Source organism: Rutidosis leptorrhynchoides, chromosome 11, assembly GCF_046630445.1.
Source record: "Rutidosis leptorrhynchoides isolate AG116_Rl617_1_P2 chromosome 11, CSIRO_AGI_Rlap_v1, whole genome shotgun sequence".
Classification (NCBI taxonomy): domain Eukaryota; kingdom Viridiplantae; phylum Streptophyta; class Magnoliopsida; order Asterales; family Asteraceae; genus Rutidosis; species Rutidosis leptorrhynchoides.
In genome coordinates this window covers 255,502,501-255,512,500 of record NC_092343.1, presented here as the reverse complement: position 1 = coordinate 255,512,500, position 10,000 = coordinate 255,502,501, and positions in this window count along the sequence as shown.

The following is a 10,000-nucleotide window of genomic DNA, read 5'->3' as shown; positions in this document are numbered from 1 at the left end:
TGCTATGGTTTCATATTGAACTCTATTTTATGACTCTAAACAGAAAAAGTATAGGTTTATAGTCGGAAAAATAAGTTACAAGTCGTTTTTGTAAAGGTAGTCATTTCAGTCGAAAGAACGACGTCTAGATGACCATTTTAGAAAACATACTTCCACTTTGAGTTTAACCATAATTTTTGGATATAGTTTCATGTTCATAATAAAAATCATTTTCTCAGAATAACAACTTTTAAATCAAAGTTTATCATAGTTTTTAATTAACTAACCCAAAACAGCCCGCGGTGTTACTACGACGGCGTAAATCCGGTTTTACGGTGTTTTTCGTGTTTCCAGGTTTTAAATCATTAAGTTAGCATATCATATAGATATAGAACATGTGTTTAGTTGATTTTAAAAGTCAAGTTAGAAGGATTAACTTTTGTTTGCGAACAAGTTTAGAATTAACTAAACTATGTTCTAGTGATTACAAGTTTAAACCTTCGAATAAGATAGCTTTATATGTATGAATCGAATGATGTTATGAACATCATTACTACCTTAAGTTCCTTGGATAAACCTACTGGAAAAGAGAAAAATGGATCTAGCTTCAATGGATCCTTGGATGGCTCGAAGTTCTTGAAGCAGAATCATGACACGAAAACAAGTTCAAGTAAGATCATCACTTGAAATAAGATTGTTATAGTTATAGAAATTGAACCAAAGTTTGAATATGATTATTACCTTGTATTAGAATGATAACCTACTGTAAGAAACAAAGATTTCTTGAGGTTGGATGATCACCTTACAAGATTGGAAGTGAGCTAGCAAACTTGAAAGTATTCTTGATTTTATGAAACTAGAACTTTTGAAATTTATGAAGAACACTTAGAACTTGAAGATAGAACTTGAGAGAGATCAATTAGATGAAGAAAATTGAAGAATGAAAGTGTTTGTAGGTGTTTTTGGTCATTGGTGTATGGATTAGATATAAAGGATATGTTATTTTGTTTTCATGTAAATAAGTCATGAATGATTACTCATATTTTTGTAATTTTATGAGATATTTCATGCTAGTTGCCAAATGATGGTTCCCACATGTGTTAGGTGACTCACATGGGCTGCTAAGAGCTGATCATTGGAGTGTATATACCAATAGTACATACATCTAAAAGCTGTGTATTGTACGAGTACGAATACGGGTGCATACGAGTAGAATTGTTGATGAAACTGAACGAGGATGTAATTGTAAGCATTTTTGTTAAGTAGAAGTATTTTGATAAGTGTATTGAAGTCTTCCAAAAGTGTATAAATACATATTAAAACACTACATGTATATACATTTTAACTGAGTCGTTAAGTCATCGTTAGTCGTTACATGTAAGTGTTGTTTTGAAACCTTTAGGTTAACGATCTTATTAAATGTTGTTAACCCAATGTTTATAATATCAAAAGAGATTTTAAATTATTATATTATCATGATATTATGATGTACGAATATCTCCTAATATGATATATATACATTAAATGTCGTTACAACGATAAACGTTACATATATGTCTCGTTTCAAAATCATTAAGTTAGTAGTCTTGTTTTTACATATGTAGTTCATTGTTAATATAATTATTGATATGTTTATTTATCATAATATCATGTTAACTATATATATAACCATATATATTTCATCATATAGTTTTTTACAAGTTTTAACATTCGTGAATCACCGGTCAACTTGGGTGGTCAATTGTCTATATGAAACCTATTTCAATTAATCAAGTCTTAACAAGTTTGATTGCTTAACATGTTGGAAACATTTAATCATGTAAATATCAATCTCAATTAATATATATAAACATGGAAAAGTTCGGGTCACTACAGTACCTACCCGTTAAATAAATTTCGTCCCGAAATTTTAAGCTGTTGAAGGTGTTGACGAATCTTCTGGAAATAGATGCGGGTATTTCTTCTTCATCTGATCTTCACGCTCCCAGGTGAACTCGGGTCCTCTACGAGCATTCCATCGAACCTTAACAATTGGTATCTTGTTTTGCTTAAGTCTTTTAACCTCACGATCCATTATTTCGACGGGTTCTTCGATGAATTGAAGTTTTTCGTTGATTTGGATTTCATCTAACGGAATAGTGAGATCTTCTTTAGCAAAACATTTCTTTAAATTCGAGACGTGGAAAGTGTTATGTACAGCCGCGAGTTGTTGAGGTAACTCTAGTCGGTAAGCTACTGGTCCGACACGATCAATAATTTTGAATGGTCCAATATACCTTGGATTTAATTTCCCTCGTTTACCAAATCGAACAACGCCTTTCCAAGGTGCAACTTTAAGCATGACCATCTCTCCAATTTCAAATTCTATATCTTTTCTTTTAATGTCAGCGTAGCTCTTTTGTCGACTTTGGGCGGTTTTCAACCGTTGTTGAATTTGGATGATCTTCTCGGTAGTTTCTTGTATAATCTCCGGACCCGTAATCTGTCTATCCCCCACTTCACTCCAACAAATCGGAGACCTGCACTTTCTACCATAAAGTGCTTCAAACGGCGCCATCTCAATGCTTGAATGGTAGCTGTTGTTGTAGGAAAATTCTGCTAACGGTAGATGTCGATCCCAACTGTTTCCGAAATCAATAACACATGCTCGTAGCATGTCTTCAAGCGTTTGTATCGTCCTTTCGCTCTGCCCATCAGTTTGTGGATGATAGGCAGTACTCATGTCTAGACGAGTTCCTAATGCTTGCTGTAATGTCTGCCAGAATCTTGAAATAAATCTGCCATCCCTATCAGAGATAATAGAGATTGGTATTCCATGTCTGGAGACGACTTCCTTCAAATACAGTCGTGCTAACTTCTCCATCTTGTCATCTTCTCTTATTGGTAGGAAGTGTGCTGATTTGGTGAGACGATCAACTATTACCCAAATAGTATCAAAACCACTTGCAGTCCTTGGCAATTTAGTGATGAAATCCATGGTAATGTTTTCCCATTTCCATTCCGGGATTTCGGGTTGTTGAAGTAGACCTGATGGTTTCTGATGCTCAGCTTTGACCTTAGAACACGTCAAACATTCTCCTACGTATTTAGCAACATCGGCTTTCATACCCGGCCACCAAAAATGTTTCTTGAGATCCTTGTACATCTTCCCCGTTCCAGGATGTATTGAGTATCTGGTTTTATGAGCTTCTCTAAGTACCATTTCTCTCATATCTCCAAATTTTGGTACCCAAATCCTTTCAGCCCTATACCGGGTTCCGTCTTCCCGAATATTAAGATGCTTCTCCGATCCTTTGGGTATTTCATCCTTTAAATTTCCCTCTTTTAAAACTCCTTGTTGCGCCTCCTTTATTTGAGTAGTAATGTTATTATGAATCATTATATTCATAGATTTTACTCGAATGGGTTCTCTGTCCTTCCTGCTCAAGGCATCGGCTACCACATTTGCCTTCCCCGGGTGGTAACGAATCTCAAAGTCGTAATCATTCAATAATTCAATCCACCTACGCTGCCTCATATTCAGTTGTTTCTGATTAAATATGTGTTGAAGACTTTTATGGTCGGTATATATAATACTTTTGACCCCATATAAGTAGTGCCTCCAAGTCTTTAATGCAAAAACAACCGCGCCTAATTCCAAATCATGCGTCGTATAATTTTGTTCGTGAATCTTCAATTGTCTAGACGCATAAGCAATCACCTTCGTTCGTTGCATTAATACACAACCGAGACCTTGCTTTGATGCATCACAATAAATCACAAAATCATCATTCCCTTCAGGCAATGACAATATAGGTGCCGTAGTTAGCTTTTTCTTCAATAACTGAAACGCTTTCTCTTGTTCATCATTCCATTCAAATTTCTTCCCTTTATGCGTTAATGCAGTCAAGGGTTTTGCTATTCTGGAAAAGTCTTGGATGAACCTTCTGTAGTAACCAGCTAGTCCTAAAAACTGGCGTATGTGTTTCGGAGTTTTCGGGGTTTCCCACTTTTCAACAGTTTCTATCTTTGCCGGATCCACCTTAATACCTTCTTTGTTCACTATGTGACCGAGGAATTGAACTTTTTCCAACCAAAATGCACACTTTGAAAACTTAGCGTACAATTCTTCCTTCCTCAATACTTCTAACACCTTTCTCAAATGTTCACCGTGTTCTTGGTCATTCTTTGAGTAAATAAGTATGTCATCAATGAAAACAATGACAAACTTGTCAAGGTATGGTCCACACACTCGGTTCATAAGGTCCATGAACACAGCTGGTGCATTAGTTAAACCAAACGGCATGACCATAAACTCGTAATGACCGTAACGTGTTCTGAAAGCAGTCTTTGGAATATCATCTTCTTTCACCCGCATTTGATGATACCCGGAACGTAAGTCAATCTTTGAATAAACAGACGAGCCTTGTAGTTGATCAAATAAGTCGTCGATTCTCGGTAGTGGGTAGCGGTTCTTGATGGTAAGTTTGTTCAACTCTCGGTAGTCGATACACAACCTGAATGTACCATCTTTCTTCTTGACAAACAAAACAGGAGCTCCCCACGGTGATGTGCTTGGTCGAATGAAACCACGCTCTAAAAGTTCTTGTAATTGGCTTTGCAGTTCTTTCATCTCACTGGGTGCGAGTCTGTAAGGAGCACGAGCTATTGGTGCAGCTCCTGGTACAAGATCTATTTGAAATTCAACGGATCGATGTGGGGGTAATCCCGGTAATTCTTTCGGAAATACATCGGGAAATTCTTTTGCAATGGGAACATCATTGATGCTCTTTTCTTCAGTTTGTACTTTTTCGACGTGTGCTAGAACAGCATAGCAACCTTTTCTTATTAGTTTTTGTGCCTTCAAATTACTAATAAGATGTAGCTTCGTGTTGCCCTTTTCTCCGTACACCATTAAGGGTTTTCCTTTTTCTCGTATAATGCGAATTGCATTTTTGTAACAAACGATCTCCGCTTTCACTTCTTTCAACCAGTCCATACCGATTATCACATCAAAACTCCCTAACTCTACTGGTATCAAATCAATCTTAAATGTTTCGCTAACCAGTTTAATTTCTCGATTCCGACATATATTATCTGCTGAAATTAATTTACCATTTGCTAATTCGAGTAAAAATTTACTATCCAAAGGCGTCAATGGACAACTTAATTTAGCACAAAAATCTCTACTCATATAGCTTCTATCCGCACCCGAATCAAATAAAACGTAAGCAGATTTATTGTCAATAAGAAACGTACCCGTAACAAGCTCCGGGTCTTCCTGTGCCTCTACCGCATTAATATTGAAAACTCTTCCACGGCCTTGTCCATTCGTGTTCTCCTGGTTCGGGCAATTTCTAATAATGTGGCCTGGTTTTCCACATTTATAACAAACTACATTGGCATAACTTGCTCCGACACTACTTGCTCCGCCATTACTCGTTCCGACACCATTTGTTCCTTTCGTTCTATTAACCCCTGGTCCATAGACCTCACACTTTGCCGCGCTATGACCATTTCTTTTACACTTGTTGCAAAATTTGGTGCAGAACCCCGAGTGATTCTTTTCACACCTTTGGCATAGCTGCTTCTGATTGTTGTTGTTGTTGCGGTTATTATTGTTGTTGGGATGATTGTTGTAGTTGCTGTTGTTGTTGTTGTTGTTGTTGGGCCGTTTGTTGTAGTTGCGATTGATGTTGCGATTGTTGGGATAATTGTTGCGATTATTGTTGTAATTGATGTTGTTGTTGTATTGGTGATTCTTATCACCGTTTTCCTCCCACTTTCTTTTGACTTGCTTCACATTGGCCTCTTCAGCAGTCTGTTCTTTAATTCTTTCTTCAATCTGGTTCACTAGTTTGTGAGCCATTCTACATGCCTGTTGTATGGAGGCGGGCTCGTGTGAACTTATATCTTCTTGGATTCTTTCCGGTAATCCTTTCACAAACGCGTCGATCTTCTCTTCCTCATCTTCGAATGCTCCCGGACACAATAGGCACAATTCTGTGAATCGTCTTTCGTACGTGGTAATATCAAATCCTTGGGTTCGTAACCCTCTAAGTTCTGTCTTGAGCTTATTGACCTCGGTTCTGGGACGGTACTTCTCGTTCATCAAGTGCTTGAATGCTGACCACGGTAGTGCGTACGCATCATCTTGTCCAACTTGCTCTAGATAGGTATTCCACCATGTTAACGCAGAACCTGTGAAGGTATGCGTAGCGTACTTCACTTTGTCCTCTTCAGTACACTTACTTATGGCAAACACCGATTCAACCTTCTCGGTCCACCGTTTCAATCCGATCGGTCCTTCGGTTCCATCAAATTCCAAAGGTTTGCAGGCAGTGAATTCTTTGTAGGTGCATCCTACACGATTTCCTGTACTGCTAGATCCAAGGTTATTGTTGGTATGTAGCGCAGCCTGTACTGCGGCTATGTTTGAAGCTAGAAAAGTACGGAATTCCTCTTCATTCATATTTACGGTGTGTCGAGTAGTCGGTGCCATTTCCTTCAAAATAGTTAAATGGAACAAGTTAATCATACAGAATATTAAGAGTAGTTAATAGTATTTCGTAGCATAATATGAACTCATTTATAAAAGCTTTTTCTTCATATTAGCGTTTTATAAGTTTAAATTCGGGTAGTACCTACCCGTTAAGTTCATACTTAGTAGCTAATATACAATTCAACTACTACAATTCTATATGAAAAACTGATTATAATAATATTTTGCGTTCAAACTTTTATACAATATTTTACAAACTTACAATACCGCTTATTTTACATAAAGCATGAAATATAGCACACAATAACTTTGATACAAGATAGTTGTGAAGACAATTCTAGCTAGTACACAAGTCGTTCAGCAAAGGCAATAAAGACACGTAATTCATACGTCCAGAAACAAGTCATGCATTCTGGTTTTACTAGGACTACTTCCCATCCTTGGTCTTGTGCAACATAACCGTTATGGCCGTTGATAAGACAGCGTGTTGTAACGTCATCAAAGGGACGAGGGTTACGTAATGTCCAACAGTCCCGTAATAATCTAAAAACCTCATTTCTTACCCCAATTACCGACTCCGTTACTTGTGGAAACGTTTTGTTTAATAGTTGTAGCCCGATGTTCTTGTTCTCACTTTGGTGAGAAGCGAACATTACTAATCCGTAAGCATAGCATGCTTCTTTATGTTGCATGTTAGCCGCTTTTTCTAAATCACGAAGTCCAATATTCGGATATATTGAGTCAAAATAATTTCTTAACCCGTTGCGTAAAATAGCATTTGGGTTCCCCGCAATATATGCGTCAAAGTAAACACATCGTAACTTATGGGTTTCCCAATGTGATATCCCCCATCTTTCAAACGAAAGTCTCTTATAAACCAAGACATTCTTGGAACGTTCTTCGAATGTCTTACAAACTGATCTCGCCTTAAATAGTTGTGCCGAAGAATTCTGGCCGACTCTAGACAAGATTTCATCAATCATGTCTCCGGGTAGGTCTCTTAAAATATTGGGTTGTCTATCCATTTTGTGTTTTTAAACTGTAAAATAGACAAGAGTTAGATTCATAAAAAAATACTTATTAATACAAGCAATTTTTACATATATCATAAAGCATAAGAACACTATATTACATATATTACACCACACGAATACAACTATCTTATTCCGACTCGCTCGTTTCTTCTTCTTCGGTTTTGGTTTGTTTTGCCAAGTTTCTAGGGACATATGATGTTCCCCTAATACGAGCCGTCGTTGTCCACATTGGTTTAGAAAAACCTGGTGGTTTAGAGGTTCCCGGGTCATTGTTACAACTTAAGGACTTCGGGGGTTGACGATACATATAAAGTTCATCGGGGTTGGAATTAGATTTCTCTATTTTTATGCCCTTTCCCTTATTATTTTCTTTTGCCTTTTTAAATTCAGTTGGGGTAATTTCTATAACATCATCGGAATTCTCGTCGGAATCCGATTCATCGGAGAATTGGTAATCCTCCCAATATTTTGCTTCCTTGGCGGAAACACCATTGACCATAATTAACTTTGGTCGGTTGGTTGAGGATTTTCTTTTACTTAACCGTTTTATTATTTCCCCCACCGGTTCTATTTCTTCATCCGGTTCCGATTCTTCTTCCGGTTCCGATTCTTCTTCCGGTTCCGACTCTTCTTCCGGTTCTTCTTCGGGAACTTGTGAATCAGTCCACAAATCATTCCAAGTTACATTTGACTCTTCATTATTATTAGGTGAGTTAATGGAACTTGTTCTAGAGGTAGACATCTATCACATAATATCAAACACGTTAAGAGATTAATATATCACATAATATTCATATGTTAAAAATATATAGTTTCCAACAAAAATGTTAAGCAATCATTTTTAAAGAAAACACGGTCGAAGTCCAGACTCACTAATGCATCCTAACAAACTCGATAAGACACACTAATGCAAATTTTCTGGTTCTCTAAGACCAACGCTCGGATACCAACTGAAATGTCCCGTTCTTATTGATTAAAAACGTTCCATATTAATTGATTTCGTTGCGAGGTTTTGACCTCTATATGAGACGTTTTTCAAAGACTGCATTCATTTTTAAAACAAACCATAACCTTTATTTCATAAATAAAGGTTTAAAAAGCTTTACGTAGATTATCAAATAATGATAATCTAAAATATCCTGTTTACACACGACCATTACATAATGGTTTACAATACAAATATGTTACATCGAAATCAGTTTCTTGAATGCAGTTTTTACACAATATCATACAAACATGGACTCCAAATCTTGTCCTTATTTTAGTATGCAACAGCGGAAGCTCTTAATATTCACCTGAGAATAAACATGCTTTAAACGTCAACAAAAATGTTGGTGAGTTATAGGTTTAACCTATATATATCAAATCGTAACAATAGACCACAAGATTTCATATTTCAATACACATCCCATACATAGAGATAAAAATCATTCATATGGTGAACACCTGGTAACCGACAATAACAAGATGCATATATAAGAATATCCCCATCATTCCGGGACACCCTTCGGATATGATATAAAGTTCGAAGTACTAAAGCATCCGGTACTTTGGATGGGGTTTGTTAGGCCCAATAGATCTATCTTTAGGATTCGCGTCAATTAGGGTGTCTGTTCCCTAATTCTTAGATTACCAGACTTAATAAAAAAGGGCATATTCGATTTCGATAATTCAACCATAGAATGTAGTTTCACGTACTTGTGTCTATTTTGTAAATCATTTATAAAACCTGCATGTATTCTCATCCCAAAAATATTAGATTTTAAAAGTGGGACTATAACTCACTTTCACAGATTTTTACTTCGTCGGGAAGTAAGACTTGGCCACTGGTTGATTCACGAACCTATAACAATATATACATATATATCAAAGTATGTTCAAAATATATTTACAACACTTTTAATATATTTTGATGTTTTAAGTTTGTTAAGTCAGCTGTCCTCGTTAGTAACCTATAACTAGTTGTCCACAGTTAGATGTACAGAAATAAATCGATAAATATTATCTTGAATCAATCCACGACCCAGTGTATACGTATCTCAGTATTGATCACAACTCAAACTATATATATTTTGGAATCAACCTCAACCCTGTATAGCTAACTCCAACATTCACATATAGAGTGTCTATGGTTGTTCCGAAATATATATAGATGTGTCGACATGATAGGTCGAAACATTGTATACGTGTCTATGGTATCTCAAGATTACATAATATACAATACAAGTTGATTAAGTTATGGTTGGAATAGATTTGTTACCAATTTTCACGTAGCTAAAATGAGAAAAATTATTCAATCTTGTTTTACCCATAACTTCTTCATTTTAAATCCGTTTTGAGTGAATCAAATTGCTATGGTTTCATATTGAACTCTATTTTATGAATCTAAACAGAAAAAGTATAGGTTTATAGTCGGAAAAATAAGTTACAAGTCGTTTTTGTAAAGGTAGTCATTTCAGTCGAAAGAACGACGTCTAGATGACCATTTTAGAAAACATACTTCCAC